General features: G+C 55.2%; 1 long non-coding RNA gene across 1 annotated transcript; it reads left to right on the plus strand.

Annotated features, from left to right (window-relative positions):
* Positions 1–2,574: 2,574 nt before the first annotated feature.
* On the plus strand, positions 2,575–7,627 carry LOC111537791. Its single transcript, XR_002730116.2, has 2 exons — positions 2,575–2,702; positions 7,268–7,627. It is a non-coding gene; the product is annotated as an uncharacterized LOC111537791 (long non-coding RNA).
* Positions 7,628–9,074: the final 1,447 nt, after the last annotated feature.

The following is a 9,074-nucleotide window of genomic DNA, read 5'->3' on the forward strand; positions in this document are numbered from 1 at the left end:
GGGTTCTGTGTTTGTGTAGGAGCCCGCAGGAGGAAGGGCATTCATCTGTTTGGGGCGCTGGAACCCTTTACTCAGTCATTCCAGAGGCTCATCCAGGTGGCCTTAAGATAATGAGGTTTACTGGGAGGAGAGATGGAGCCAGGAGCCAGGCAGCTCCTCCCTACCGCCTCTCTGCCTCCTTCCTGCCCTGCCTTCAGGGCCTCTGACTCTCCTTCTGCTTGTCTGCTCCGTCCTCCACCCTCCTCCTCTGGCCTCTTGCTCTAGCTTTTCTTTTTGTAGAGATGGGGTCTCACTGTGTTGCCCAGGCTGGCCTTAAACTCCTGTTCTTAAGTGATCTTCCCACCTCAGCCTCCCAAAATGCTGGGATTACAGGCATGAGCCACTGTGCCTGGCCCTCTTCCTCTAGTTCTGTCCATAGCCCTAACTGATGGCAGAGCCCTTGGTGCCAGTCCACATGATGGGCCTGGCTGCCCATGGAGGGTCATTTCCCCATCCAATCAGTGCCATCTGGCAAATGTGAGCAGGACCATCACAGCTAGAAGAGGACATGGCACCCCGAATGACATGGCAGTACATGGGGATGGTGTGCAAGGCTTCCTGGAAGAGGAGAAGTTGGGACTTGGTCTTGAATGAGAAGCAGGATTTTAAAGTGTGCTGGATGTTCTGTTCGTAGCTCAGGGAATGCTAGAAATGTGGGCTGAAGAATGATCCACCTAGAGAAGTCTCAGAAGCCATGGGGTGAATGGATCAGAGCGAACACGGGGAGAGGAGGAGGAGGAGAGGAGGAGGAGGGATTTGCAGGCCAAGGGTGCAAATCTGTAGAAGGTTTGCATTGCAGGAGAAGCTCAGGGGTGAGAGCCACTGGGACTGGGACCAGAGTTGGAGCAGGGCTGGAATGCGGCTGTGTGTCCCAGAACCAAGGGGAGTGCGTGGCAGCTATGAAAGAGTCCAGAGTGACAATTGGGAGGCTGATGGTGACCCTGGTGAGAGCAGCTTCTATGCTGTGGTGGGGCATCGCCTGACTGCAGGGGTGAGGGTGTAGACACAGCAGGCATAGGCCTCTTTGGATGTTCATGAGTGAGAAAGGGCCCTGACACCTGAATGCTTTGCATGCCCAAGGTGAGCAGTGAGAACAGTGAGTGGCGATGCTCATGCCTGCCTCTCTGGGGGAACCCTTTGGGGTTGGCATGGTCTGGATAGAACCAGAGGGAGGGCGGTGGGAGAGAGGGTGGAATGCCCTAGACCAGGGTGTGGGAGGCTGTCCTCCTAGGAGCTAGACACCCCTGTCTTGGCTCTCTACTCTCTCTCTGGGTGATCACAGGTTGCTTCCGTCTTTGATCCTATTTCCTTATCTGTAAACGGGGATAATGATTCTGCTCTGCCCCTGCCTCCCATGGTCATGGGGAATGAAATGAAGAGTCATGGTTTAGCCCAAGTGCCTATTTGTTGATGGGTGGGGCTGGGGAGGGAAAGGAATGATCACAGCTTCATCATTCACCAGCACTGAAGGCAAGGGGTTGACCTGGGTGCCCATCCAATGCAGGCTCAGGGCTCCTTCCTCAAGGAAGCTGCAGAACAGAGATGACCCTGCATAGCTGCTGGGAGAAGGTGGGTCTTGAGTGAGTCTGGCCCCGAGAGGCAGGGTCTTGGCGGAGTGGCATGTTGGCTTTGCTAGGCCTGGGCTCCGTAGGTTGCCCTGCCCTTGCACAGCATCTCCCCTTTAACTAGGAGCCTTAGCCGGAAGGAGGCCGTGGCTGATGGGAGAGTTTCTGGCATCCTCAGGTGGGCAGGTGAGTGAGAGGTAAAGTCCTGGGTGAGGCCCTACTGAGAGATCCCAAATCGATCTGAGGATCCAGCAGCCCATTTCGCAGGAGGCTCCTATTGCCCTGCTTCCAGAAAATTAGGGACAGTGTGGGAAGTTGAAGGATGGTTGCTGCAGTTTGGGGTGTTGGGAGAGTCTCATGGATGGCTGCGTAAAACAGGGGCATGTTTTGAGTCCCAGGCCCTTGCTTTCTACGGGGTGTTTGGGGGGGGCTTCTGTCTATCATCTATGAGGACTGCCCGCCGCCTCCATTCCAACTGGGAGTGGGTGGGGCCCTCGCCCAGCAAGAACCAGAGGGAGGAGGAGAGACAGCTTCTGTTGAGGTCTGGGCACTCGTTTGGGGGTTATATCTCCCTGGCAGCCAGGAACAGTTCATCCCCCAGACCTTGGTCCCTCGTGGCCTCTCTGTACCCTCAAAGTTGCCCATGCCCCCAGGTTTTTCACCTGCTTCCTGGGCTCCCGGCACCTCTTGCTGGACCTGTGGACAGGAGCAGGTTGGGATCAGACTCAGAGGCCTTGGCTCACTTTGGTGTTGTGCTGAGGGGCTGGGGTCCCTGTTTGCCAACCCCCACACTCCCACTCCACCAAACCAGTTTATGAAACTGCAGAACCACAGTAAACTCCTTCCCCTGGCAAGCCAAGGTGGTTGGGTGGGGTTGGGGTGACAATATGTTTCCAGGGGCCCCAGGGTTCTCTCTTCACAATTACCCTGCTAGAGACAGCCTCTGATGATCCAGTCTGGGCATGTCACCAGGCTGAGAGGGACGGCCCACCCAAGAGAAGCCACAACAGGTCCCCAAAGAATTTCTGCAGGCTGGGACACCTGAGTGAAATGAAGAAATGGGATTCAACAGAGAGAAATGTGAGGTCTGCCAGCTAGGTATGAAGGGCCAATGGCTCAACTTGAGGGAAGTTTGTGCTAAATCTACTTGGGAACGTTTGTTGACTTCACACGAACTGACACTGTGAGCAGCCGCCAAAGCCCTGTACAGGTTTGAGTTGCATTAACTGTTGACATCGGTCTGGCTGTGCATAGACCACAGCCCAAGTGAGGAACCCCACCCTTGGATAAATGTTGGTGAATTGCCCTGTGTCTTTTGGAGAGGAGTGGGTGGTGCCTGGGCTGCAGAGTCAGGCCAGGGCAGGACTTGGAAGGAACATGATGGAGTTCTCAAGGATCTGAAGGTCTATCTGGGGGAAGGAGAATTCCATTTGCTCCAGGTGATTCCTGAAGGCAGAGCTAGCTCCTGAGGGTGGGGAGGGCCAAAAGGTAATTTTCAGCTCAAATGAAGAGAAGTTTCTAGGTTACCACTCTCCCCCAGTGGCTGCTGGAGGCACAGGGGCAGGAGTGAGTGTCTCAGCACCAGCAGCAGTGTGAGTAAGGGATGGTGTGTTGTCACGTGTCTTGCACATCCTAGGTAACCAAAGGACACTTAGTCCAAGGGATTCCTAAGAAAGGGATGACTGAGCCCTGCACCTGGGGGCTGACAGTATTGTCTGGGAGACTTGACTCAGACGAAACACACAGAGGAAACGGCAATCAGTGGCAGATTGGTTCCACCTTTCTGGAAGAAGTTGGTCTCAGTTAAAGCTGCCCTGCAGTGAGCAGCAGCCTGTCCTTGCAGGAGTGCAACTGAGACCAGATAACCTTGGGCTGGAAAAGGGATTCCAGTTTCGGGCATGAGGAGGGGGTTGGATGTGAACAGACGACCTCTGCGGTTCCTTTGAGTCCAGAGTTCCTTGGCAGAGAAAAACACCCGCAGAACTCTGAGCGGCACACAAGGTTACGGAGGACGGAGCAGAGATCCGAATATAGCTGGCGGGAGGAAGGAGGCAGCGGGCGAGGGGAAAGTAGGTCCTTGGAACAAATGAGGTGGGGCATGAAATTAACGAGGCTGGAAAAGGGCTGAGCTCAGGGACTCCTTTTTAAAGACTGTCTTTTAGCAAGAAAAATGAGGAAAAGAAATTTGGGCAGTGGAGATATAATGGAGATTGTAAATGCAGCTGTGGACAGCTGGCCCGTTGGCTGGAGAGAGGGGCCTCTTGGAGAACAAGGAAGAGATGTAGATCCATGGGTCTGGGGTGACCCCAGCGTGGCATGCAGGGCGGACAGGAGTTGGCTGCTGACATCAACTGCCCACACCTTGAAGGCTACTGTGTTCCAGCCCTTGAGGTGGGCCATTCTGTCCCCCTACTGTCATGCACTGTGCTGTGACCTGCTTATCTTATCCCCTGACCTTGGCACATACTCATCCCTCACTGGGCATGCAACTTTTCTCCTTTTTGCCTTTCTGTGTTTCACCCCAGTCACTCAGCTGAGTTACGACCTCTCCAAGAAACCTTCTCCCATGAGCTCCTAGCCCATACCCAGTTCCGCTCTGAGCATCTGGGGGCCATTCCACCCACTTGGCACTTGGATGGACGCACTCTTAGGAGCTCAAGCAGCCTGTCTGTGCAATGGGGCAGGGCCTGTGCACCAGGCTTGGTCAGCAGGGTGGATGGAAGACATAGGATGGACAGTTATTTGCCCCCATGGCGCCAGCCCTCTGGAAATTTAGAGTCCCTAGAAGCCCCTGCCATGTCCTGCTTCTTATCTGCGATATAGGGGTGGAGATGGAGGGGCTTAAAAGGGTCCCTAGTGGCTTTCCCTTCCCTGGCCAGTAACCCAGGCTGCCTGCTCCCTCCTTCCAGCCCTGCCAGCTGGCCAAGCTTATCCTGTGGCCGTGTCCAGGTGACAAGGCCCTGGAAGAGGCCCAGCCAGCTGGACTCCTGCGGAGCTGTCACCAGAGCCCCAGAACGTGGGGGCTGGAAGGAAGCACAGAGGCAGCAGGGCCCCTTCTCTGGGGAAGACAACCAGGGACACTGGGAACCTGAAACCAGAGCCATTTCACACCTTGCCTATTAATTGCCAGATTGATTTTGGATCTGAGTCTCCAGGAGGACCCAAAAATCAATCCCCTCCACTCTGTGCTTCTCTGGGCTCAGGAGTTATTCTTAAAGCTGCAGCTGTCCTGGCTGTTGTGGCTGAATCCTCCTGTTGAAGAGCAGGCTGTGGGTTCCAAAGCATGCTCAGGGCTGGGCAGTGGCTGGTGGCTTTATTCCAGATCCACTGATCCTGTGTAAGAAGACTCTTACCCTGAAGGGGAGCCATGGGGTGTGATTGGAGGGGTGTTAAGAAGGCTCTCGTTCTCAAAGCTCCCTCCTACCAAGATGCCCAATATCCGAAATTCCAAGTATTTCTTTGGATACATTTAGGTCAACAGTCCCAGCTTCCAAAATATGGAGGCCCAGGAGAAGGAACACAGATTAGGGCTGTACCATTGCAGTTCCTTGTGAGTGGAGGCACTGGAGGCCTCGGGGCATCAGAAGAGCTCCGTGTGAGGGGTGAGGAGCAGGAGGCAGATGTCAGGGCATGGGGGAGGGGAAGTAGAAGTTGAAGATCACCCCAAGAGGAGGCTGTGGAGGGGTGGTGAGCAAAGGAACAGTAGGTACCCCAAGGCGCTTCCCATTTGGGGGGCTGCTTTGGGGCTGTGGTGCTGGGAGACTGGCTGTGTGGCAGGTGAGAGAAGATGAAGGAACTCCCATTGCCTGAGTACCTTCCGTGCCTCCAGCCCTGAGCCAAGCACAGTGCAGTCTGATGTCACCACCACCCTGTGGGAAGGGCTCCCACAGCCGCGTTTCTTAGATGAGACACTGAGGTGCATGAGGCTGGGCGACCTGCCCAAGGTCACACAGCTGCTCCTGCGGCATGGGGGCTGGAGCTCGGGTCTGCCACCTCTTCATGCCGTGATTTCACTGCCTCCCGCCTCCTCTGCAGAAGGGGCCAGGGGTTGAGGAGGTTTCTAAGAAGATGGGAGAGCCGGATGGAGAGGGGCACAATGGAAGGGGTACCTGAGGTCAAGCATACCATGATTTCAAGAACCTGAGGCAGGAAGTTCTGTGACCTGCTGATGTTAGAAGCTGGGGACAGCCCTTGGGCTTCCGTTCCTCAGCCTTCCTGACATCCTGCCCTGGTGCAGAGCCCCCACACGTGGGAAGGCCTGGCGGGCAGGTCTCCTGTGGCCTCAGCCCAGTGGCTGCTGCCTGCTACTCCATCACGGCTGTGGAGATGTGGGCTTTGGGCAGGGTCACTGCAAGTCAGCCTGTGTACTTGGGGACATGGGGACATCATTGCTCATCCCCTGCCCACATGGACCCAATTACTGATGCAGCACTGCGTGTTCCCACGGTCACCAACAAGGGCCTCTTTCCTGGTAGCATCACAGATGGACAGAGAGGTCCTGGGCCTCCCTCCACCCCCCGCCCACAAGCCCATTACGCTAATTTCAGGTGTGTCTCCACTTTGCTAGGTTGGAGGGTTGAGTGTGTGTGTCGGGGGTGGGGGGGGGCGGGGAGGGAATGAGGCAGCAACTGTAAGCTATTTGGTGCAGTTACAGGGAACAACTCTCATCTTTGCCCAGCCCGTGAGCCCCTTGAGATTTGGGGCCATGTCTGTTTTCCAATAACTGACCCCGAGGGCCTGGCACGGATGTGGGTACTCAGTGCATGTTTGCTGAGTGACTGAATGGCTGAGTGAGTGAATTAGGCATCTCTTGGTGGCCATCTCAGTCCTCGCCCAGCCACAGCTGTGCTGTGTGGCTTTTGGTGAGTTGCTAGATGTCTCTGTGTGCAGATGCCTGGAAATAGTGCCAACTGGGAAGAATGGCTAATGACAGGCAAGTGCTGAGGGGAGAGTGTGGGCAGGAGGGCCCTGCAGTTTGTGGAAGGTGCCCGCAGTAGAAACTGCTGGGGACACTGGGGCCTCTCTCTTTCTCACAGGGCAAGGCTAACGTGGGTTGGAGCACAGTGTAGTCCTGAGGGGGAGGAAGGGGCTGTCCTAGGCTTGGTTGGGGTTGGGAGCATGTGGACTTGCATTGGAACTGAAGGGTGACAGGGAGGGCTGGGTCAGGGTTTGGCCAGGGGTTGAGGTCAGGGGCTGGCTCAGGAAATGGCTGGGGGCTCATGTGGATCCTGAATGAAGAAGTTGGTCAGGCCTGGGCACAGCTGGGGTTGGCTTCAGGACCTCAGCTCAGGGCTGGACCACAGGTCTCTCCAGCCTGGGGCCAGTGCAGATTCTGTCCAATAGGAGCACTGGGAATGGCTTACTGTACTGGCCTCATTTTCTCTGAGCGCACCAGCTGAGTGGGTGGATACCCAAGGCTTTCTGAGGATGATGGCCTTGAAGAAGTCCTCCTGTCCCCAAGGTGTCCTTGGGGAAGCTCAGGGATGCCCAGGGACCCAGGGGCCATTTCACCCTGTCTGTGTGTTGTCAGGGGAAGAACAGAATTGCCCAGCTAGCACTGACTGGCAGCTGGAAGGTGGTGTCATCAGCATTTCTCACACATGCATGGCACTGTATAGTTTATGACCCCTTTCCTACCCTGCGTCTTCTCATCCTGTCCACAGCCCTGAGAAGCAGGCATGACAAGAGAGGATACCTGTGTTACAGACGAGGAAAACAGAGGCCCCAGGAGGAAGCTTGCCTAATGCCACTCAGGAGTTAGAGGCAAAGCTGGGAAAGGCCCTGGGTCCCCAGACTGCCCCTCTGGAACTCCACATGCGGGCACCTGGCTGTCCTGCCCGGATGCCATCCCCAGGCTAGGCTGACACTCAGGCCCATGCCCTGCTGCCCACTGACACCCCGCAGAGCTTAACACCCCGCTGAGCCTGCCCTGCAGCCCTTGCCAAGTCTGTCCAAGTGGCCTCAGTCATTGGCAAGTCACATTGCTGACATCACAACTGCATAAAATTAATTTATTTAGTTAAGGGAGGTGTTAATTAAGAGTTCTCGTTTATTGTGTCTTTGCAGACAGCTCTCAGGGGCTTCTGAGTTGTCATTGCTAGTGACAGCAAAAGCTAATGGCATCACAAGTTATTAATAGGATGGTGTAAGAGGCGGAGGGGCAGGAGCTGAGGCTGTGGGGGATAGGAGAAGAGGAAGCTGGGGGAGGGGAGAGGATGGTCCCCTACTTTCTTCTCACCAAGTCCGGCTCCCCTCTGCAAGTTGATCCAATCACAGGCATTTTCTGGGGGATCTGGGGTTTTCTGCCAAGCCCCGTGATGCTCAGGATTTTGTGAGCCCTGAAGGAAGTGTCCCCAAGGCCAGTGCCCACCCACTCCTGCTGCTGCCCCCATTCCCACAGTTCCTGGCGTTTGCCTTGAAGAGTGTTGACTCTCACATAAGGAGCTCATTCTTTGCTTGCTTTGTCTCCTCACTTACCCTGACCCTGAATATCTTGGGTTGCATCTAATGACTGGTTTAGCTCTGCCTCCCCAAAGCTTAGCATAGAGCTTGGAGCTTCATGGGAGGGCAACAGATATTTGCAAAGGAAATGAGGGGTTCTCTGCCCTCCAGGTGGTCTCCGGATCTGGCCTTCTTGCTGAGAGACCTTGGGGTCGTGGGTGGGGATGGTGGGAGAGAGAGGGCAGGTGGATCCAGCCTCTCTCAGTGTCTTCAGTCTTGCAGCCCTGGAGATCCACAACCTGGGGAGTGGATAGACCTTTGCTGATGAAGGTGGGGTGTGTGCAGGTATGGGCAGCCGGGTGTGGGGCAGGCTTGCTAGGGTAGGGTAGTGAATGGGGGAGTCTTCAGAAAGTCTGCACAAGGACCCACCATGGGGAAGAGGGAAGAAGAGATTTTAAACTATTTTTAGCTAAACAATGATGGCTGCACATCAGCCACTTGGTGCAGTGGAACAAACACAGCCAAGGAACTCAGACCTGCAGGCCTGTCCCTGACAGTCTCTGTGACTTTGGGAAGATAATTGCTCTCTGGGCCTTGGCTTCCCATCTGTGAAATGGAGAACTGGGCTGAAATTGACATATTTCAATGCCCAGTGTGTTCCACACCTCCCATGTCCTGCACATCTCACCTTTCAGTAGATGTGCCAGCCCCTTCATGGTTATCATCTCAAATGCCTACAGCTTCCCTGTGGGGGAGATAGTCTATCATCCCCTATTACGGTTGGGTAAACTAAGGTTCAGAAGAGAAAGCAGAGGCCATTTAATTTGCTCAAGAACCCATAGTCAGTGGAATTTAAACTCAGGTTGGTGCTCTGTCCAGAATATCAGCTTATCTCCACTGATCACCTGGGATGGGGCTGGTACAGGGGAGACCCTGCATTAGATGCGGGCTCGCTGACCAGGGCAGGCAGAGCTGAGAGAAAGGAGGAGAACAGAGCACTTATTGGATTCAGCGGGCCCAACCACTGAG

The sequence above is a fragment of the Piliocolobus tephrosceles genome, chromosome 9 (genome assembly GCF_002776525.5).
Source record: "Piliocolobus tephrosceles isolate RC106 chromosome 9, ASM277652v3, whole genome shotgun sequence".
In the NCBI taxonomy this organism is placed as follows: Eukaryota; Metazoa; Chordata; class Mammalia; order Primates; family Cercopithecidae; genus Piliocolobus; species Piliocolobus tephrosceles.